This window comes from Myotis myotis, unplaced genomic scaffold (assembly GCF_014108235.1).
Source record: "Myotis myotis isolate mMyoMyo1 unplaced genomic scaffold, mMyoMyo1.p scaffold_m19_p_6, whole genome shotgun sequence".
NCBI classification, from domain to species: domain Eukaryota; kingdom Metazoa; phylum Chordata; class Mammalia; order Chiroptera; family Vespertilionidae; genus Myotis; species Myotis myotis.
Window position 1 is genome coordinate 76,085,250 of NW_023416368.1, and position 24,258 is coordinate 76,109,507.

Here is a 24,258-nt window from a genome sequence, read left to right on the forward strand (position 1 = left end):
AGATTGAATTAGAGAAAATATTGTAATAACATGAATTCAACAATGAAATCTTCCTGAAAAAATTTTTTGAGTCAAATTCAGCACAGGGTAAACTAATGTCATAGTGACCAACTGGAAACAACGACATCAACAAAATCCGTAAGAATCTGCAAACCAGACAAGCTTTTAGGAAAATATACATATGATTATGGAATGAAAAGAATTTTTAAAAAATGAAACCTGAAAGCATAAATAATAAAGAAAAGATTGTGAAATAGTTGACGATGTCAAAATTAAACTTGTCTATACATCAAAATACATAAAAAACAAAGTAAAAGACAAACAAGAGACTTGGAGAGCTCTCTGCATGGTATATCATTGGTAAAGAAGTAGCAACCAGAACACACAATGAACTACTTCAACCATTAAGAGAGAGAGAGAGAACACAATGAACAAAAAAAGCAAAGAACATAAACAGATAATTCAACAAAGAGGAACTACAAATGGCCAATAAACACATAAAAAGATGCTTAGCCTCATTAGTGATCAGGAAAACACAAACATCTGTGAAACACCATTTCACATGGATCAGGTTGACAAAAAATTTTAAAAGTCAGGCAACAGTAAGCTTGGCTGAGGCAGTGGAGAAGCAGAAGCTGTCGAGGAAACCAAGATGGCGGCATAGGTAAACACTGGAGTTTGCTGCCTCGAACAACCACTTCAAAAATACAACTAAAAGACGGAACGGACATCACCCAGAACCACAGGAAGGCTGGCTGAGGGGAAATTCTTCAACTAGAAGGAAAGAGAACAGCATATCGAGTCTCAGAGGAGGCGCAGTGCAGAAAATACAAAGGTGCAGAGGTGCGTGCAGAGCGGGCTGGTGGCTGAGGGCGTGGTTGTCATTTTCAATCAGGAGGGAGGCTCAGGCTCTGAGCTCCAGTTCTGGGAGAGTCTCTAGGGACCCAGACTCAAACGGGAGAAGCGGGACTGTCTGGCATGGGTCAGAACACGAGGGCAGCTTTCTCTACGAGGTTTGCAGCAGTTGCTGGGACTCTGAGAGGCAGAGCCTCTGGGGACGGACTGAAAGCAGCCAGACCTGCTCGCTCCGCCCGCCCTGTTGATCCCCTGTGACCCGCCCCACCCAAGCCCTGCATAGAGCCATTTGCCGGATAGCCTCAGGCAAAGGCTAGATTAGCACCTCCCCAGAGGACAGAAATTTTCCCACTGCAGACACAGCTGATTCTCACAGCCAGTTGGCCTGGAGGTCAAATCCCCCTAGTATTAACTACAATAATCAAGGCTTAACTACAACAAGACTGCACACAAAGACCACTAGGGGGTGCACCAAGAAAGCATAAAAAATGCGGAGACAAACAAACAGGACAAAATTGTCAAGGGAGGATATTGAGTTCAGAACCACACATTTAAGGTCTCTCAAGAACTGTCTAGAAGCTGCTGATAAACTTACTGAGATCTACAAGAAATCTAATGAGACCCTTGATGTTGTGATAAAGAACCAACTAGAAATTAAGCATACACGGACTGAAATAAAGAATATTATACAGACACCCAACAGCAGACCAGAGAAACGCAAGAATCAAGTCAAAGATTTGAAATGCGAAGAAGCAAAAAATACCCAACCAGAAAAGCAAAATGAAAAAAGAATCCAAAAATATGAAGATAGTGTAAGGAGCCTCTGGGACAGCTTCAAGCATACCAACATCAGAATTATAGGGGTGCCAGAAGATGAGAGAGAGCGAGATATTGAAAACCTATTTGAAGAAATAATGACAGAAAACTTCCCCTACCTGGTGAAAGAAATAGACTTACAAGTCCAGGAAGCACAGAGAACCCCAAACAAAAGGAATCCAAAGAGGACCACACCAAGACACATCATAATTAAAATGCCAAGAGCAAAAGACAAAGAGAGAATCTTAAAAGCAGCAAGAGAAAAGACAGTTACCTACAAGGGAGTACCCATATGACTGTCAGCTGATTTCTCAACAGAAACTTTGCAGGCCAGAAGGGAGTGGCAAGAAATATTCAAAGTGATGAATGCCAAGAACCTACAACCAAGATTACTTTATCCAGCAAAGCTATCATTCAGAATTGAAGGTCAGATAAAGAGCTTCACAGATAAGGAAATGCTAAAGGAGTTCATCACCACCAAACCAGGATTATGTGAAATGCTGAAAGGTATCCTTTAAGAAGAGGAAGAAGAAGAAAAAGTTAAAGATACAAATTATGAACAACAAATATGCATCTATCAACAAGTGAATCTAAGAATCAAGTGAATAAATAATCTGATGAACAGAATGAACTGTTGATTATAAGAGAATCAGGGTCATAGAAAGGGAATGGACTGACTATTCTTGGGGGGGAAAGGGGTGTGGGAGATTCAGGAAGAGACTGGACAAAAATCGTGCACCTATGGATGAGGACAGTGGGTGGGGAGTGAGGGCGGAGGGTGGGGTGGGAACTGGGTGGAGGGGAGTTATGGGGGGGAAAAAGAGGAACAAATGTAATAATCTGAACAATAAAGATTTAATAAAAAAATAAAAATAAAAAAAATAAAATTAAAAAAAAAAGAAATTGGGGAAAAAAAAAGAAGAAGCAGCAGAAGCTGTCATGTACATCATCAGAGGGTACTACCATTGTGGAGAGAAATTTGGCCCTCGGCCCTATCAATGTGCATTCACCACAACCCAGCAATTTTAGCTGGGTCAGGGGTGGGGTACCCGTTTTCTGCCAAGGGCCATTCAAAACTATCAACTTAAGCCCTAGCTGGTTTGGCTCAGTGGATACAGCGTGGGCTGGCGGACTGAAGGGTCTCAGGTTCAATTCTGGACAATGGCAAATGCCTGGGCTGTTTGATCCCCAGTAGGGGGCATGTAGTAGGTAGCCAATCAGCTGTCAATCAATGATTCTCTCTCTCTCTCTCTCCCTTCCTTCCTTTCTGAAATCAATAAAAATATATATTTTTAAAAACTACCAGCTTAAAAATTAGCCTGCTATATTTGGTCAAACATTTAATAAACTCATCTTTAATGCCTTGGCAGGGCCAGACCAAATGATTTCACTGGCCTTATTTGGCCCATGGGTTGGATGTTCCCCACCCCTGCCTAGATCAACACCCCAGAGAGAAATTCCTGAACATGTGTACCAGGACACAAGTACAAGGATGTGCCCTAGAGCATCATGGGTAAGGGTATTTATCCATACAAATATAGGTAGCAAGTGACAGGAGGAAAGCATGCACAGTAATGATAATTCAGGACAATGGTGGCCTCTGGAAGGAGAGAGGGAGAAGAGTGACATTGAGGAGAGCTACACAGGGGGTTTCCACTACACCTAGTTTTATTTTTATGAATGTAGTTGACATATAATATTATATTAGTTGCAGGTGTACAACATTGTGATTCGACATTTATATACCTTATAAAGTGCTCATCACAATAAGTCTAATAACCACCTGTCATGTTACAGTTATCATATTATTTACTGTAATATCATATTATTTTTACTATATTTCCTATGTTGTACATTACATCCTTGCGAGTTATTTTAAAACTGAAGGTTTGTTCTTCTTCATTTTTTTTAAAGAAGGGTTATTGATTTTTAGAGGGAGCAGAAGGGAGAAGAGAGAAACATTGATGTGAAAGCTAACATCGATCACCTGTCTCTCGCATATCCCCTACTGGGGATGGAGCCCCCAACCTGGGCATGTGCCCTGACCAGGAATAGAACCAACAACCTCTCCGTGCACGGGAAGATGCCCACCCAACTGAGCCACACCAGCAAGGGCAGAAAAAACGTTTGTACTTCTTTTTTTCTTTAGCTAAGTAACATTTTTAAAATTTTAACTTCATTTTATTTTTCACACCACCATTTGTCTCCTCTGTGCCCTGTTCTACCTCCACCTACCCGACCCCGACCACCTCACCATCACCACACTGTTGTCCATGTCTAGGAGTTCCTTCTTTTTTTAAAATTTTTTGTTCAATCTCTCCACCACCCCCAACCCCCAACACACACCTCTCACCAGAACTGTCTGCCTGCTCTCTACTTACGAGTTTGTCTCTACTTTGCTTGGTAGTTTAGTTTGTTCATTAAATTCCACACTAAAAAAAATAAATCCAATTAAAAGTGGACAAAAGACCTGAATAGACACTTCTCCAAAGAGGACATCCAGATGGCCAACAGACATATGAAAAGATGCTCAATGTCACTAATCATCGAAGAAATACAAATTAAAACCATGAGATATCACCTCACACCTGTCAGAATGGCTATTATCAACAACTCAAAACCAGTAAGTGTGCACTGATGACTGATGCAGCCACTGTGGAAAGCAATATGGAGTTACCTCAAAAAATTAAAAATGGAACTACCTTATGACCCAGTGAGTCCACTTCTGGGAATTTATTCAAAGAAACCCAAAACACGAATTCGAAAGAATATATGCACCCCTATGCTCATAGCAGCATTATTTACAACAGCCAAGATTTGGAAGCAGCCCAAGTGTCTATCAGTAGATGAGTGGATAAAAAAAGCAGTGGTACATTTACACAATGGAAGATACATACTTAAAAAGGAAGAAGATTTTATGGAGAACATTATGCTAAGGGAAATAAGCCAGTAAGAGAAAGACCAGTACCATATGATTCCACTCATATGTGGAATTTAATAAAAGTTTGTACTTCTTAATCCTCTCCACCCATCCCCCTACCCACCCCTCTGGCAACCATCAGTTTGTTCTCCGTATCTATGAGTTTGTTTCATTTTGTTTGCTTCTGTTTTTTGTTTTAGATTCCACATATAAGTGAAACCATATGGTATTTGTCTTTCTCGGTGACTTCCATCGATATTTTTTTCTTTTAAAAAAAGTAACTGGAGCAAAAAGCAAGATGGTACGACGTGACAAAACTAAGCTGTGAGCACATGATATTCTTTGTACTGTTCTGAATGCTTGAAAGATTTCATAACAATAATTTTTCAAATTCCAGCAGTACTTATCCAGCATTACTTTGATGGCATGAACATTCCAGATAGTTGGGCAACTGTAAAACAGGAGGAAGAGTGATATTTAGAGCTGGAAGAGCCTCAAGACTCTGGGCTAGAAAATGAAGATGCATCACCGTGAGATGTATACAGGAGGCATCAACTGTTTCCTTCCAGTTAGCCTGCTAGGGTGACCAGCACAACATAAGGAATTCCTCTGGGAGCCCCCACCGATCCCCATCTATGCGCCTCTTTCAAGGCTGCATCCTGACCTCTCCCTCTAACTGTGACCTCTTTTCTACATAGGGCGGAGAGTCAGCTGGGATTCCTAATTGATTCAAAGAAATACTCTAAGCAGAGCTGTTACTTATTCTTTCTCTGATCACTTCCTGCAGAGATAATTAAGTATTTTAATTAAAAATGAGAAAAATCAAATTTCATTCCCTCACTGCTCCTACGACAGAGCAGAAAAGTATTGGCAAGAATGTCAAGAAAGAACCATAAGCAAAATACATACATACATACATACGTACATACATGCATACCACTAATGACTCACCAAGTGAAGGTAGGAAGGTGGTAAAGTGAGCTTTATTATTTTTTTAATGTTTTTTATTAATTTTGAGAGAGAGAAGCAATGTAATCGGCTGCTTCCTGCACGTCTCCTACTGAGCCCACAACCTGGGCATGTGCCCTGACAAGGACTCAAACCAGCAACCTTTCGGTGCATGAGACGATGCTCAGCCAACTGAGCCACACAGGCCAGGGCGGTGAAGTGAGCTTTAGAGTCAGGCAACCTGGGCTTGCATATCCAGCTCCTACACTTGTTTCTCAATTTACCTGACATATCCTCTCTGATGCTCATTTTCCATACTATCGAGTAACAACAATAATCCCTACCTCACAGGGTTAATGGGAAAATAAGGTTATGTATGCAAATCACTGGCACATAATACATTAAGAGTCATAATAGTAATTCTTATCAATAACCATGGATTGGACTACATTGTATTTAAACTTTGTATCTACTAGGATGTAAGCTCCATGATAACAGGGAAGTAAGTCTGCTTTGTCTGTTTTGTTCACTGATGTAAACTCCGACACCTAGAACATTGGCCCAATCTAAGCACTCAATAAATGTTTGTTGACTGAAAGAATGTGAATCTTAGTATTTGGCACTTAGTAGGCATTTAACAATTACTATTTATGGAGAGCTTACTCTGTGCTGGGCATTACACATTTTGCATCTCATTTAATTCTTACACTAACAATATATTATATTACTCATTTCTGGGCATTATACATTTTGTATCTCCTTTAATCTTTACAAAAATAATGTATTATCCTATTCATTTTATAAATGAGGAAACTGCGGCCCAGAGAAATTGACCTACTTCCCCAAGCTCACAGAGTTAGATGGGAGAGCCAGAATTTGAATACAGTTGGACACTTTTCAGATTTTTTTTTTTTTCAATTTAAAATGTGTAAGCTTTTATTACATTCTTTTTAAAAATTCTTTATTGTTTAAAATATTACGTGAGTCTCTCCCCCCCCCATTGACCTCTCCCCCGCCACCTCTCCCCTAAGCACAAGCCCTCACAAGATCTCTTACATTTTTTTTTTTAATTAAATCTTTATTGTTCAGATTATTACATTTGTTCCTCTTTTTTTTTTCCCCCATAACTCCCCTCCTCCCAGCTCCCGCCCCACCCTCCGCCCTCACTCCCCACCCACTGTCCTCTTCCATAGGTGCACGATTTTTGTCCAGTCTCTTCCCGCATCTCCCACACCCCTTTCCCCCCCAAGAATAGTCAGTCCATTCCCTTTCTATGTCCCTGATTCTATTATGATCACCAGATTATTTATTCACTTGATTCTTAGATTCACTTGTTGATAGATGCATATTTGTTGTTCATAATTTGTATCTTTACCTTTTTTTTTTCTTCTTCCTCTTCTTAAAGGATACCTTTCAGCATTTCATATAATACTGGTTTGGTGGTGATGAACTCCTTTAGCTTTTCCTTATCTGTGAAGCTCTTTATCTGACCTTCCGTTCTGAATGATAGCTTTGCTGGATAAAGTAATCTTGGTTGTAGGTTCTTGGTATTCATCACTTTGAATATTTCTTGCCATTCCCTTCTGGCCTGCAAAGTTTCTGTTGAGAAATCAGCTGACAGTCATATGGGTACTCCCTTGTAGGTAACTGGGTTTCTTTCTCTTGCTGCTTTTAAGATTCTCTCTTTGTCTTTTGCTCTTGGCATTTTAATTATGATGTGTCTTGGTGTGGTCCTCTTTGGATTCCTTTTGTTTGGGGTTCTCTGCACTTCCTGGACCTGTAGGTCTATTTCTTTCACCAGGTGGGGGAAGTTTTCTGTCATTATTTCTTTAAATAGGTTTTCAATATCTTGCTCTCTCTCATCCTCTGGCACCCCTATAATTCTGATGTTGGTGCGCTTGAAGCTGTCCCAGAGGCTCCTTACACTATCTTCATATTTTCGGATTCTTTTTTCATTTTGCTTTTCCAGTTGGGTGTTTTTTGCTTCTTCGCATTTCGAATCTTTGACTTGATTCTTGCGCTCCTCTGGTCTGCTGTTGGGTGTCTGTATAATATTCTTTATTTCAGTCAGTGTATGCTTAATTTCTAGTTGGTTCTTTATCAAAACATCGAGGGTCTCATTAGATTTCTTAAGGATATCACTACATTTATCGGCGGTCTCACCAGTCTTTTCGAGGGCCTTACTAAGTTTATCGGCAGCTTCTAGACAGTTCTTAAGAGACCTTAAAAGTGTGGTTCTGAACTCAATATCCTCCATTGACAGTTTTGTCCTGTTTCTTTGTCTCCGCATTTTTTATGCTTTCTTGGTGCACCCCCTAGTGGTCTTTGTCCGCAGTCTTGTTGCCTTTAAGCCTTGATTGATGTCGGCAGTACCGGGGTGATTTGACCTCCAGGCTAACTGGCTATGAGAGTCTGCTGTGTCTGTAGTGGGAGGGCTTCTGTGCTGGATCTCTAGGGCGGTGCTAATCTAGCATTTGCCTGAGGCTATCCGGCAAATGGTTCTGTGCAGGGCTTGGGCGGGGCGGGTCCCCGGGGATCTACAGGGCGGGCGGAACAAGCAGTTATGGCGACTCTCAGTTCCTTCCCCAGGGGCTCTGCCTCTCAGAGCCCCAGCAATGGCTGCAAACCTCGGAGAGAAAGCTGCCTTCGAGTTCCGACCGAAGCCAGACAGTCCCGTTTCTCCCGTTTGAGTCTCGGTCCCCAGAGACTCGCCCGGATCTGGAGCTCAGAGTCTGAAACTCCCTCCCGATTGAAAACAACAACCGCGCCCTCCGCCGCCAGCCCGCTCTGCGCGCACACTCCGCACCTGAGTATTTCACTTCAGCACTGCGCCTCCTCTGAGTCTGGGTATGATATTCTCTTTCCTCCTAGTTGTAGAATTTCCACTCAGCCAGCCTTCCCGTGGTTCTGGGTGATGTCCGTTCTGTCCTTTAGTTATATCTCTGAAGTGGTTGTTTGAGGCAGCGATCTCCGGCGTTAACCTATGCCGCCATCTTGGTTTCTCTCTTACATTCTTCCAGATATTTGTTAAATCAATTAATAAGTAATGGCTCAGAATTAACTTGACAATTTAGTGAATGCTCACAGTAGTTAAGAGTTACCCTGGGTGGCCAGATGAACTATTACTAATATTAATTAAACAATAAATGAATTACTGTTAATTTAGTACTTATATGTATCTATGGCTTTGTAGCAGAGATCGGCCATGTTCCAGTGCACAAGTGGGAACACTGACATTTTCAGTGCATCTGCTGGGGTAGAAATGAGCGGGGAGTTCCCCACAGTTTACAGAGAGCGTTACAGAACAAAAAGCTGAAGAGTAAATGTCGCAAGGTGACAAAGAGAATTAGTGAGTAAACCAGAACTAAAACCCAGTCACCTGCTCTCTTCTAACAAGACTCCAGCTTATTGTAGCTACGAATTTGGAATCTGCCACAGAGAGGAAAAAGTGGTACCAAGGCAAGAAAGTAAAACCACTGTTGCCCTTCGGGCCCCTATTAGGCATTTTAACAGTTACTATGTATGGAGAACTCAACTATTAACATATACATTTACAATCCAATACTTATGAGGAAAAAGTCATATAAAATAATGACATTAATGGAAACCATTTTGTTTGGAGTTTTTTTAATTTAAAAATAACTTTATAGAAGTTTATTGCAGAAAAGTTGTAAACACAGGTGAGGAAAACTTAATTTCATTACCACCGTATAATACACAGTATGTGTACTAGTATATCCTCCTAGTCATTTGTGTACATTTTTATTTTTTTAAAAAGGGATAAAACTGTACACATCTTATAACTTAAGCTTTCCAATTAATAAATTGTAACCATCTTCTTATGTCAGTAAACACATTATTTTAAACTGAGGAATTCCATTGTGTTTATTATATGCTAGGTCCCCATGGTTGAAAATTCAAGTTGTTCCTAATTCTTTCCCATTATAAACAAGGCTGAGATGAACATGTTAGAGCTAAATCTTTTTGCCTGTGTTCAATTATTTCCATAGGATAGATTTCCAGAAGTAGACTTGCTAGGTCAAAGGGCTGCATTTGGAATTTTTTAATTTAAGCACAAACATCTGTTTCAAATATATTTTTAACTTGTCTTTCTAGTTTCTTTTTTAGAAACAAAAACTATGATAAATGCACAGCAAGCCCCAATGGAGATTGGTTGATTGAGCATCTCCTTACATATTCCCTTTCTCTCTCCTTTCAGGAAAACAACATCCCCAAGTTAAGAAGAAGGAAGGAGGAACGATGAAAACAAAACAATGATGTTGATCCCGATTAAGAAAGACTGGTGGCACCACTCACATTCAGGGACATAAAATTCCATCATCAGAGGCATACACAGAACACTGCATTAGGCACCGTGATAAGATTTCGAAGAAATTAGATATGTAGGTCTAGTCCTAGCCCTAGAGAAGCTTAAAGTTTAGTTCTAAAGCAAAAACATTAACTCCTTGACAAGACTCAGAAACATATAACAAGTCCACATGCAAGAGGTAAAGGGTAGGTAACTCAGTTAACTGAAATAATTAGGTAAAGCAAGGGATCATAATGAAAAGGTACATTGAACATTTTATTATAAATTAATGCTTGAAGAACATTTATGTACAATCTCTGAATTTTCAAGGAATTTCCTTTTGGAATAGGTCCATTATTGAAGTCTTCTAATGCTTTGGTCAACCAGTTCCTTTTGGGGGTTCCTTAAAATGCTTTTTAAATTTTTTAATAAATTAAAATTCATAAATAAAAATTAACTAAAAATTGTCTCCAGTATTTACTTTCTCACCATACCCAATTCTATTTTAATTGGTTTTAGAAAGTCACTCTTACCCAGTCTATTCCAAACATCAGCATGGTTTTCAGGGAAGCAAATCTCTTTCCCAGCTCCTAGGTCATAATGGACATCCATCAGTGAGCCTCCCAGAGGAATGGAGAGCAGTTCACACAAAGAGTTAAACAGAGAAGTCTGTTATTTCTCTTACACAACATGAGTGTGTGCCTCAGATCAAATCCAGATGGCATCTCCTCAGTAATTACCCTTCTGAGGTGAAATGGTGAACAACTAAATCAAACGTGTAACTTCCAGTTTTTCATGGTGGTGTTAGCGGGCCAACAACATAGGATGTCAACCCAACCTAACCCGATCTGTGAGGACAGACTCTATGGGATACTTTAGACATCCCTAGACCAGCCAGTAATTTTCATCCTAAGAAACTGATAGAACCTATTGACAGGTACAGGATCTGGAAGTACATTTTAAGAAGGAAAACATGTGCCCAGCCAGTGTGGCTCACTGGTTGAGCATCGACCTATAAACTAAGAGGCCATGGTTCGATTCCTGGTCAGAGCACATGCCCAGGTGGCAGGCTTGATCCCCGGTGAGGGGTGTGTAGGAGGCAGCTGATCAATGATTCTCTCTCATCAATGATGTTTCTTTTTCTCCCTTTCCTTCCCTCTATAAAATCAATAAAATTTTTAAGGTAAAACATGTGAGCTATAGGCATAAGATTCCTTTGAGATAATATAAAAATCATACTACACTAGTCTGGTAAAAGCGCTGATATCATAAGCTGCCCTGGACTGAAAGTCATGACCTCTGAGTTCTAGTCCAATTATGTAAATAGCTCTGTGGTTTGTGCAAGATACTGAGCCGCTCTGAGCTCCCCCTTCCTAATCTGTTGAATGAAGTGAATTAGTGCTAGATGGTTACTAAGATCCTCTTCAACTCTAAAACCTAACTCTTCTTTAAGGAGGACCAATAAGCATATAAAAAAGGAAAACAGCAGGCATTATACTTTTAGATTTTCCAGTAGCAAATCGAATCTATCCAGATTCTAATATTAGAAGAGAATGGGAAAATCACCCAGCACAATCACATCTCATTTTATTTTACATGTCGACAAATATTCATTGAGTGTCTACTCTGTGATGCTGGGGATATTTCACAAAACAAAGGAAATACCTGCCTTCACAGACCTTATTAAATTTAATAAGCAATCACAATAAAGTGTGCTAAGTGCTAAGATGGAAAAGAAGGATGCTGTAACAGGAAGAGTATGTACATAACGCATTATGGAAGGCTCTTCTCAATACAGTCATGGCTTATGTTGAGACCTGAAAGGATACGTAGTGGTTACTTAGGAAAGGGGTCCGGAGGGAAGTGGTGCAGGAGGAGGGAGCACCACGTGAAAAGGTGTGGAGCTGGGAGAGAGCTGGCTAGCCTGGCACCTGTGGCTGGACTGTCCGGAACAAGGGATGAAGTGAGAAGTGAAAAGAGAGGCAGTTGCTGTGTCACTCAAAGCCTTGCATAAGAACATAACAAGAAGTTTTGCTTCAGGCTTTCTAGCAAAGGTTTGTGTAGGCAAGTGATGGAATCAGATAAACATTTCCAAAAAGATTACCCTGGCTGTGATGTGGAGAACAGATTGTAGGGCAGCAAAACCCAGAGCAGGAAATCACTGGGAGGCTATTACAGGAATCTAGACAAAAAGACAGTGGCCTGAACTTGAATATGAACAGCAGGTACGAAGAGATATTTAGAAGCTAAGCCCAGCCGGTGTGGCTCAGTGGCTGAGTGTTGACCTATGAACCAAGAGGTCACAATTCAATTCCTGGGCAGGGCACATGTCCAGGTTGTGGGCTCCATTCCCAGTAGGGGGCATGCAGCCAATCAATGATTCTCTCTCATCATTGATGTTTTTCTCTTTCTCCTCGTCTCCCTTCCTCTCTGAAATCAATAAAAATATATTTTTTTAAAAACTTGATGATTAAGCAGTTGGGGGTGGGGTGGGGTGAGGAATTAAAAATGATTCCTAACCCTGACTGGTTTGGCTCAGTGGATAGAGCGTCGGCCTGTGGACTGAGGGGTCCCAGGTTCAATTCCAGTCGGGGGCATGTACCTTGGTTGCAGGCACATCCCCAGTGGGAGGTGTGCAGGAGGCAGCTGATCGATGTTTCTCTCTCATTGATGTTTCTGGCTCTCTGTCCTTCTCCCTTCCTCTCTGTAAAAAAAAATCAATAAAATATATTTTAAAAAAAAATGATTCCTAGACATCCAGCTTAAGAAATTGGGTAGAAAATTTTCCATTGTGTTTGCTAAGAGGATTGGATATAAACCCGCAGTTGCTGGGAGGCGTTCTGCCTTCATTTGGAAAGAAGCTGCCTGAGAATGAAACCACACAGAGGAAAACACAGCTAAGAGACAGGGGTGAAGCTGTTTGTGACAACCTTATTTCACGTCTTGAGACCAGCTGTCCCTGATCTATCCCTGGACTTTTCAGGCATATGAATCATGCATTTTCTTCGTCGTGGTTTTTGGTGCTGGTGGTTTGGTGAGTTGGTTGTTTAGTTCACTTTGAGTTGGGGTTCTGTCACGTGGAACCAAGAGAGTTATGGGAAGAGTGGGGACAGTGACAGCAGAAAGCCCAAGGTAGAACTACCACTGAAGACAAGACACTGAGGAAGTTGAGCCTGAGAAAGCAAGAGGAGAAGCCCAGGAAAGTACAATGCCAAAGAGAGGCATGTGGTCAGTAAAGGCAGGTGCTATTGAGAGATAAGACAATTACTAAGACGTAAGCATTGGCTTTACCAACAAGGCAGTAGCCGGTGGCCTTAGTGAGGAAGGTTTCCATGGAGGGATGGGAGTAGAAACCAACTGAAGGAGGCTGAAGAGTTGAAGGAGGAAGAACAGTGAACAGAAACGGTTCTATAGCTGTGTTGTGAAGGGGCGGGTTGCCAGAGGGAGATGTTTTCAGATTGATGAGATAGAAGAATGTGTAAAGGATGCGGCCCGTTTGAAATGAATAAAACTAAAAAAAAAAAAAAAAAGACCATACCCTTTTATGTAATGATGTTTACTTTGAATTTATATTAGTTCACACAAACACTCCATCCATGCTTTTGTTCCGGCCCTCCGGTCCAGTTTAAGAACCCATTGTGGCCCTCGAGTCAAAAAGTTTGCCCACCCCTGTTCTAGATGAAAATGGACACCGTTGTTCATGGTGTCCAGAAATTGTTAATGTGGCTGCATTGAGAACACAGGTTATATTTCCATCACAGTAACTTTATTGTAGTGGTGACAATGAGATCTGTAACATAAAAAACAAACAAAAAAAAAAACAAACTCACAGAGACCAGATTTCTGAGCCTGCTTCTTCAATAAGTTCTAATCCCAGATTTGCTGAGCTCGAAGAGTTTGTAAATAGATGGTCCAGCCCATGCCCTCTCTCGCTCCTCAACCTGTCTGTGTTGGCCCTGATATAGCCTGCCACATCTTTTGTCCATGGGCCCAAAACTGAGGCCCATGGGAATTTTGCTCCTTCTGGATCCCATCTCTATAACTCACCTCTGGGCCATCTTGCTTACACTGAGGTGGCTTAGTTTGTGCTCTGCAGCTGCCCTGAGCCCTGGAGGTCTATTTTCGATCAGGGGTCAGAAAATACTTTCTATAAAGAGCCACACGGTCAATATGTTAGGCTTTGCGGGCCTATTTCTGTCACAACTATTCAACTCTGCTGTTGTATCAAGAAAGTAGCCACAGACAATATGTGAAAAGGATATGGCTGTGTTCCAATAAAACTTACGGACACTGAAATTCAAATTTTATATCATTTTCTTTCTTTTTTAATTTATTAATTTGAGAAAGAGAGAGAAGGAGTGAGAGAGAAACAATGATTTGTTGTTCCACTTATTTATGCATTCATTGGTTATTTCTTGTATGTGCCCTGACCGGGGATTGAACTTGCAACCTTAGTGTATTGGGGTTGACTCTTTCACCAATTGAGCTACCAGGTCAGGATTTATATCATTTTCATATGTCATGAAATATTCTTCTTCTTTTTATTTTTCAACCATTTAAATATGTAAAAACCATTCTTAGCTCAACAACTGTATACAAACAGTGGGCCAGATGTTTCCAGTGACCTAGAGTTTGCCGACTCCTGTTCTAGACACTAATCCCCAGGGCAAAGATGGCCTCTTTCCCTTTTACCTGATCAATTCATTATTATAACTGATACAAGTAATACCAATCTATACCATGTGATGAGCATCTATTAGGTGCCAGGTGGTATGTAGCACAGAGAGCTGCTTTGAAGAATAAATGAAATAATGCACGTAAAGTACTTAACATAATGCTTCATCTGAGTTAAGCATCATTGATTGTTAGCTACTATTACTTTTTTTATTGTTTATATATCTTATCTCTGATCAGTAAAATGACTCATACAAGGTAGATATTAACATCCTATTGAGGATCATAAAAATGAAGTCATTTGTGAAATCACATGCCTATTAAGTAGCAGAGCTAGGAGTAGAACCAGATTTATCTGACTTCAAAGTCCCTGACCTTCCCACTGCAGCACAACCTGTTTATCTGCAGCACATTCACAGGCTGGTGGTGAACTGCTGACCTACCCAGCAGCAGCAGGCATTTATGCCCCTAGAGCCTGCCATCTTGTGACAAGAGTAGCACAGGGCTTATTCTATTCTTGCTTCAAAGCTTAAGTGCCTGTTGGACCACTTAGTTCTTGTTTCCTGCCAAGGGATCCTCTCGCCCCACGAGAACAGTCAAGATGACAGAGCTCAATAGGCAATTAGGCCTTTTCCCGCTCGGCTATCCTATTCTGCCCGAGTTTCCAGGTTCTTCTGACTCATACTTAGGTAACTTCCTGCAAGTGACACTCCCAGAATCCTACCCCTGCAGCATTCTAACAGAAAAATACTTTACACGTTCGTGATAACTGCAGATGCTTTCTGCCAAAGGTAAGAAGAGTGCTGTTGCATAAAAACCATTCGTCTGCATGACGTTTTTAGAGTTGTCCATAAAATGTTACTAAAGATATTGTACATAGCTTCAAAATTATATTCAAGGGAGCCCATGTGATAAATCCTTCCTTGAATTTAGATCCAGAAAAAAAAAAGTCTCAATCATTGAATCTGTATATTTTATCTCGTCAGAAAAGAAAACCTGTTTCCTTTTATATCGTGGCTTCCAAGAAATCTAAAGCTAAATTCCATGCCAAAATGTCTCATCTCAGCTGCCTGATAGGACCTATTTCTACTTCACTGCTATGACCGCTTCTATGTTTTATAATTTTAAAACTAGCTAGAATATATTGTGTGTGTCTCCTATATGCCATGCATTGCGCCTTCCCTGCTGCGCCTCTCCTTAAATGGTTTGAAATGGTGCTTGTTTTACTAAACTAGTGCCTTATTTTGCAAGTTATGTTTTACCTTGCATCCTACACCCCAGGTCTCCTAGAAGCAGCAGGAGATACTGGATTTTTTTAAAAAGGGGCTTGCCCTGGTCTGGTGGTTCAGTTGGTTGGAGCATCATCCCATACACCAAAAGGTTGGAGGTTCAATCCTGGTTGGGGTGCATACGGCAGGCAATGGACTGATGTTTCTCTCTCAATCAAAGTCCCCCCCCCCCTTCTCAAATCCTCGGGTGAGAATTTTAAAAGTGTGTGTGGTTGGGGGGGGGGGGGCCTCTATTCACAATTTGAACATAGTTGTAAAGAGCCAACTTGGCTTTCTCCTTAGAGGCCACAAGATGGGGATGTCATTCCACAAAAATCAGAGTTTTCCCACACTGCACTGTCTTCTATATCTCTTCCCCTTTCTTTGCACCTTTCTTTGTCTGCATGTATCACTCTGATCCTCCATGCAGGCATTAGGAACGCCAGGCAGCCCCCACCTTTGGTCTGTGCCAAGGGTGAGTTACATGAGCAGGACTCCAAGCCTTCTGCACCTGTAGCCCTAGACATGGTCCTAATGAGAATCCTTCAGCTCTGGGTGGCTTCCTCATTGGAATCACAACTCCCTTCGGCATTTGACACCCTGCCACTTGACCTCATATCAGCTCCCCTCCGACTCTACCTGTTCTCCTAACACCTTTCCAGGAGACATAACTGAGAGCTGATGTCCAAGGGTGACTGGCAGAGCGGCTAGGGTAAGGCTGGCAGACAGTTGTTTCTAGACAGAAACACTGGAAACTGGAGAGGATACTTCGAACAACACGGTCCCTCGAATATCTGAGAATGAATGGATGAATGAACTAACTCTAACTCATCACCACTTTCCCCTAAATACCTAGACAAAGCCAGCAACCAGCCACTGAATTCTAAGCACTCAAATTTCTTCAGTAATTGGTAAGCCTATGAATCTGCTGTATCAAGGGCGATAAAGACGGAAAGCTTGGTTTCTCTTTCTGCTTAAATATGAAAACCACCTCTGTCTGTTGGCCCAAAGTTTTTGCTTTGAACTCTCCCCTTGCCTGAATTTGCTCTGTGACTCTGGGAAAATCGCTCGATAACTCTGGGCCTCACTGTTTTCCTCTGTAAAACTGGAGATGTCACTAAATGGTGTCTCCGGTACCTTCCAGCCTGACACGTCTGCGATCTGTCTCTAGGCATCCAGCTAGCATCCTTTTCTTGGGCGGGTTTCATGAGATGTGTTTCACTTTTGGAGTGAATTATGGGGCGCAGCTACAGTGTTTGGACAGGTTCAAGCCTTGGACTGAGGAGAGGCACAGTCCTCTCATTGCCACGTACAAGTCCCAGCTTGGAGGGGCAGAGCCTTCCCAGCACAATTATAGCCAACGGCTGTAGTTGTGAGCTTGAACCTATGGTCCGGACACATGGCCCCACGTGCCTGTGTGATAGAGTTCAGGTGCATGTAGTTGAGTAGAATTGAAACCAATGAGAATGTTGTAAACATCTTGATCACGTCCTTACTTTGCCTCGTGGCATCTACTATAAAATAAAGACACAGCTTGTGGGCGCCCTCCATCAGAGGAGCGGCGTCCCACTGAGACCCAGCTTTCATTCTCTTGTCTATCCTTTCTAAGCCTTTCATCACCTCCACTCGGGGTCACTGAACCAGGCTGAGCTGGCATGAGTATGCCATGGCCGTGCCGGCTCCCCACAGTGAATTTCCTGGTTGTCCTGCTCACTAATTTATCACATGCCCCTGGACTTAGGTCATCTGTTCATATCATAAAGTTTACAATTTTAACCATTTCTAAATGTACAGTTCAGAGGCATTAAGTACATAAGCATTATTGTACAAAAATCACCCCCATCCATCTCGGTATCTCTTTTCATCTTTCCAAACTGAAACTCTCTCCCCATTAAACAGCAACTTCCCATTCCCCTCGCCTCCTGGCCTCTGGCAACCACCATTCTACTCTTCATTTCTATAAATGTGACCAAAAGTGGAATTGTACAGTGTGTCCTTTTGTGACTGGCTGATTTCACTCAGCAGAATGTCCTCCAAGTTCATCTGTTGTAGCAGATGTCAGGATTTCCTTCCTTTTTAAGGCTGAATAATAGCTCATTGTATGGATATACCACATCTTATTTACCCATTCCTCCACTGATGGACATCTGAGTTGTTTCCACCTTTTGAGTATTGTAAATAATGCTGCCATGAACATCGGTGTACAGATATGCTTGAGATCCTGCTTTTACTTTTTTTTTTAATATATTTTATTGATTTTTTACAGAGAGGAAGGGAGAGAGATAGAGTTAGAAACATCGATCAGCTGCCTCCTGCACATCTCCTATTGGGGATATGCCCGCAACCCAGGTACATGCCCTTGACCGGAATCGAACCTGGGACCTTCCAGTCCGCAGGCCAACGCTCTATCCACTGAGCCAAACCGGTTTCGGTCCTGCTTTTACTTCTTCGGAGTATATATCCAGAGGTGCAATTGCTGGATCACATAGTAATTCTATGGTCACTATTTTGAGGAACCACCACACTGTTCTGTTCCATGGGACTCTTGCAGAGATGGAAGTGTTTCCTGGGCACTGCGGTCTTACTGCCATGCTGACCCCTGAGAGGTGTTTTCAGGGTATAGGGTTGCCTAGAAGGGTTGTCTTGCCTCATTCTTTAGAGGAGCAGGACCCTCCTGCTATTCAAAATGAGTCCTGCACTAGACACTGGACCTAGGGCTGCTCCTTACCCTGCCTCAGTATGGACGTCTGTAAAGTGGGCTAATAATACCTAATTTATAGTGCGTTTTATAAAGGTCAGGGATGATGATCACTAAGCACTGAGGTAAGCTTACAAAATGAAGATGTGAATATTAACCTGCTGGCTGCAAAGAACCGTTATGAAAACCAAATGAAATAATGTATGAGAAAGCGGAAACTGGTCATGCATTCTGTAAATGCTAAGCCCTCATAATTTCTTTCCTAATCATTGCTGCCGCCTCCTAACAGTTCTTCCTGTCTCCTAGCCTCTTAAGTCTATCCTTCACTCAGGCTTCAGGGTGAGCTACCTAAAGCAGCTCTGATCCTGTCACTCTCCCACTAAGTGTTCAGTGGCTCCCCTCACCCTTCCTAGGCCTTCTGTGATCTGACTCCTATCTCTCTCTTTAATCTTATTTCTTATCTTTCCAGGCCTCATCTCTTGCCACTTTATCTCCATGATTTTGTGAATGTGATAATTAGTTAATGTTATAATTAGTATCATAATATAATAAGCAGCTTTTTAAATACTGGCACCTTAAAGATGGAAGCCAAAGGGGAAATATTTCTAGGTACTTTATCCCTTTCTCCCTCCAAAATAAGTTGTGTGTTTTTCATTTGAGCTCCTCATGTCTTCACAGTTCTTCTGAGAAATCCTGAGAAATATCCTAGGCCCCTAGTTGTATGGTTCTGATGACACAGCCCCCAATCAGAAATCATACCCATGCTATTTTTCATGAGGAGTGGGCTAACGCAATGAGTCCAGTCTTGCACTCAGTAGGTATCTGCTCAAGCAGTGAGTAAACTATGAGTTGTTTGTTTGTGCTAACTCCTGTAAACTCCAGTCTGTGGCTAGAGGTCAATTGTTATTGTTTTTTAGTTTACCTGTTTCAGAAGCAAGAGCTGTGCCAGCTGTGCCTTTTTTGAAATAATAAAGGAATTGGACAGTTGTAAAAGCAATGGGCCAACAGTTTAAATTAATCCAACGTGCATGGTATTTACAGTTAATGTGGGAAACACTTGATCCACTTATTTTTAGGGAGCCCATGAATTTGTCTATACCAGTGGTTCTCAACCTTGGCTGCACATTAGAATCACCTGGGAATCTTTTTAAAATCCTGATTTCTGGGCCTCATCCTCCGGAAATTGTTTATTACTAATGTTGTGGCCTCACCCCATAACAAAGAAACAGAATTTCCGGAGGACGAGGTCTAGAAATCAGAATTTTAAAAAGATTCCTAGGTGATTCTAATGTGCAGCCAAGGTTGAGAACCACTGGTCTATACATTTCTTTACATGGGTGTCAGCATCTTTCTACATGAATCTCTTGAGGCTATGGGCTTACTGATGCTTGCAATCTACTAGGCAATGTTATCTTTAACATGTTCTTAAATTGTTTCTTTTAAGCTTCAAACAGCGCCCTCTAGTTCTTATGGGTGTGTTTTTTTCTATTCATGAATTATTAGATTTTAGTTTTATCTTTTTCATTTATCTCCACTAACTGAGGATGTCTACTAGATAAGACAATTTTTTTAAAGTATTTTTTTATTGATTTCAGAGAGAGGAGGAGAGAAATAGGAACATCAATAATGAGAGGGAATCACTGATGCCTCCTTCACACCCCTCACTGACCACGGAATCAAACCGTGATCTCCCGGTTCATAGGTCGACGCTCAACCACTGAGCAATGCTGGCCAGGCAACAATTTTTCTCTTGCTTTTAATCTTTTAAAAGTTTAGCTTTTTTACTCACAAATACACAATGCATTTAAATAAATATTAATGTCAGATGTGGAAAATATTTTCCAAATAGAAAATATTATACATAATAAGCAATTCATAATTTCGTATTTTGTTAGAGAACTGACACTTCTGAATGAAAGTACCCAGAGATGGAGTTAAGGACCATTAAGAACCCTAGCTGTTTTGGCTCACTGGATAGAGCGTCAGCCAGGGGACTGAAGGGTCCCAGGTTCGATTCCGGTTAAGGGCATGTACCTTGGTTGTAGGCACATCAGGCAGCTGATTGAAGCTTCTCTCTCATCAATGTTTCTAACTCTATCCCTCTCCTTTCCTCTCTGTAAAAAAATCAATAAGATATATATTTAAAAAAAGGACCATTAAGAAATTCTACTTAACAAAGATTTGGAATCCTAATACGTAACTCCTAGATTCTTTCCTTGGGAATACGTGAGGTGATAATCCCCACTTTAAAATAATTTGAAAGAATTTTCTTATATATGATTGCTATCTCAAGTCAAGAGGTGTGTCCAGCATTTTACATTTGGAAGGAACAATAAAGATAATTTAATCCAACCTCTTCTTAACAGTAGAAATGTTTTTGCAAGCAAGCTTGCCTGATTTCCCGTCTTCTGCCTTTTAACTACAGCTAATTTATTCATCAGAATCATGTTCACCTGACGAATTTATCAGGCAGTGTTCCTAATTATAACCTTTATCACTAAACAATAAGAGAAACTGCTTAGATTTCACATGTAAAATCCATCGATATGAATATACTGAAATGAATATCTATAGGGTGAGGGTTTTAAAGAAAAATGTACCTTTAAACATATAACTTCTTCTACATTGGGATAGAGATCGGAGTAGTCCTCTCTTCTGAGCTTTTGGAAGCGGGCAAAGGTGGCGTCACCTTAGACCTGCGGCCTGGAGCTTCCCGGTTGGGATTACTGCGGATCGGCATTACCACCGAGGGGTACGGATCGGCATTACCACCGAGGGGTGCTAGGGGAACAGGAAGCGAGGCCGAACCGAGGGAGCCAGGCAGTGTGCCCAAAACAAGCTCCGGAGGACAAACACCGGCGACCTCAGCTCTCCCGGCTGCCCCAGATTCCAGGGCTCCCGTCTGCCGAACTTTTTGAAAAGTTCTAAGTGTGGAACCCCCAAACTAGGGTCAGCCGAGCTGGGAGGGGCTCCGGAGGGTTGGCAGCAAGGGATTTTGGTAAGCAGCGTCCTGTAAAGGGGTCCTGGGGACGGCGTGTTTGGGTCCATGAGAGCTTGAGAGCACCCACCAGCTTGAATCTCCGGACGGCCTCCACCTGATAGGGTGGCGCGGGCGGGACTCGCGCCACGCGCCACTCACTCAAGTCCCTGAAACAGCTGGGCTCAGACCCTCGCCCCCAGGGCGACATGGATTCCGACCGACCTCTGATTTCCGAGTCCTCACAGCCCAGCCCGCACCTACACAGGCTCTCACACAGGCTCACCCCACTGCGGGGCGTGCTTCCATCCACAAGCTTGAAATCACCCGGCACCAACTCCCAAACCAGGCTCCCAGAGCCCAGCAGACTGGAGAAAGGAACGGGGGAAAGGAGCGCAGACAAAAGAGTTCTAGAACAGAGTCCCTCCACCAAACCTGGATGCCCCGGCTCGAAATTTCAGCAGCTTCAGGCGCTCCCGTTTGCACAACTAGTAGGAGACTCACGCAGCGCCCCCAACCCCACCCCCCTACCTTGTTGCGGCGCCAGGTGGCGCGGTCTCCGCTGCTGGGGAGGGCGCGACTTGAACCCCTGCTGCTGCCCGCAGGAGGGACTACGGCGGCGGCGGCGGCGGCGGCGGGCCCTGGCCCCGCCCCACGCGGCCCCGCCCCCCGCCCCGCCCATGGCAGCCCCGGCCGCACTTCGCAAACCTGCGGTGGCTCGGCCGCCCAGCCGCAGCTCCGTCACCGCCCGACGCGGGGACTACAGAGCCTGGTGCATTGTGGGAAGCAGAGCCTAAAACCGAGCCTGCGCTGACCCCTGGTGGGCGCAGCTCCAAAGGGAGCCCTGGTCCCGCGGCGGGCGAACTTGCAGGAACCGGGAGAGCTGCCGCTCAGAGGGGAAGGCTGACTGCCCACTCAGGGCAACTGCAGGAAGCCAGCGTTTGTTGCAAAACGCTCACATCTCGGTAAGATATAAAAATAAACCAGGTGCTTTAGAAGTGCCTGGGGCCACCTCCCACATAAGTATAAAATTAAAGCAACTTTTAGACGAGGGAAAGCTTTTTAAACTAAGGAAAAAAACTTTTAAAATTATAAGACTGAATGATGTCAAGATTTAGGAAGAAATCTGCACACTTAGTTTTATTTCTGGTGGAACCACAGGCTCAATTAGTTAAAAGAATAATGGGTTAATATGTAACCGGAAGTACTACACTATGTAATCCAGGACTTTCTCTTCTGGGTATATACCTGAAGGAAATAATTCAAAAGAAGTAAAAAATAAATAAATAAATTATACAAAAATGTTCATAGTGAATAATTAGAAAATCACAAATGACGAATAATATGTGAAAGGCACAACCATAATATGTCGCTATTTAAATAACACTATGAACATTATCACTATGTAGAAATATTTCTATCAAATAAGGTTAAATGAAAAACACAACACAAGAAAGCACATAGCCAATGATTCCAACTATGTGATAATACTGTATACGTGTTGACAAATGTAAAAAGAAACTTTGGAGCAATGTAAATAGTTTAGAGTTTAATGTGCCTTAAGATTATTTTACTGTGTTTTATTTATTTTTTTTTATTTATTGTCTAAAGTTTTACATATGTCTCCTTTTACCCCGATTGACTCCCCCCCAGCCATTTCCACCCCTATTATTATTATTTTAAATCCTCACCCAAGGATATGTTTTTATTGATTTTTAGAGAGAGAGAGGGAAATGAAAGAGAGAGAGGGAGAAACATTAATGCAAGAGAAAAATATCAATTGGTTGCCTTCCATACAAGACCCAACCAGAGATGGAACCCACTACCTAGGTATATGCCCTGACCATGAATTAAACCTTTTGGTGTACAGGACGATGCTCCAACCAACTGAGCCATCCAGGGGTGGAATTGCTGGAAGGAAATAGGGAAGTTGTAAGAGATTAAGTTGAAAGGCTTAAGATTCTTTTATTTTAATTAAATAACTTTTCAAACATTTCTAAGTTGTTGGGACTTTTTCTAATTTTGGATAGCATTGCGATATTTCAGTTTCTCCTCAAAGTAATAAAAAAATTTACCTAAAAAAAGTTCTAAGGTTTTAGAGACCATGACAGTTTTACTTGTCAGCAAACTCTGGTGGGGTACAAAAGAAAAGTCTGTTTATTGAACAGTGTATTCGTTTGCTAGAGCTGATGTAACAAACCGGGTAGCAAACAACAGAAATGCGTTGTCTCACAGTTCTGGAGACTGGAAGTCTGAGATCAACACGTTGACACGATTGATTCCTCTTGAGGCATGGGAAGAAAAAAATCTGTTTCAGGCTGCTCTGTTGGCTTGCAGACGGCCATTTTCATGTTCACATGGTGTTCTCCCTGTATTAGTGCCTGTGTCCAGTTTCCCTCCTTTATAAGGACATCAATCATGTTGGATTAGGGGTCACCCTACTCCAGTATGACCTCATCTTAACGAATTACATCGGAAATGACCCTCTTTCCAAATAAGGTCACATTCTGAGGCACTTGGGGGTTAGGACTTCAACCTATGAGTTTTGGAGAAGTAACAGTTCAACCCATACCCAAGAACAAGAGCTTGGGATTCCAAGTGTAATCTTATGAAAATGGCACACCACCCCCCAATGACAAAGATAGTAATCGTGTACATTATGTAATCTCAAATGCATCAGAACACTAACAACTTAACCACAGTAAAACCAAGCTGATGGACTTCTGGTCAAGATGGCGGCATATGTAAACATGGTACTCGCCTCCTCCCACAACCACATCAAAATTACAACTA

At 42.0% G+C, this 24,258-nt stretch overlaps 1 protein-coding gene and 1 non-coding gene across 2 annotated transcripts in view; one reads left to right on the plus strand and one right to left on the minus strand.

The window, feature by feature from the left end:
• EXTL3 (exostosin like glycosyltransferase 3) overlaps positions 1-22,101 on the minus strand; it is a 115,055-nt gene extending 92,954 nt beyond the window's left edge. The window contains exon 1 of the mRNA XM_036312390.1: positions 21,997-22,101. The gene's annotated coding sequence lies outside the window, so the exon portion shown is untranslated. The remainder of the gene's footprint in view (positions 1-21,996) is intronic.
• On the plus strand, positions 13,514-13,649 carry LOC118659483. The gene has a single exon (XR_004968595.1). It is a non-coding gene; the product is annotated as a small nucleolar RNA SNORA1 (small nucleolar RNA).
• Positions 22,102-24,258: the final 2,157 nt, after the last annotated feature.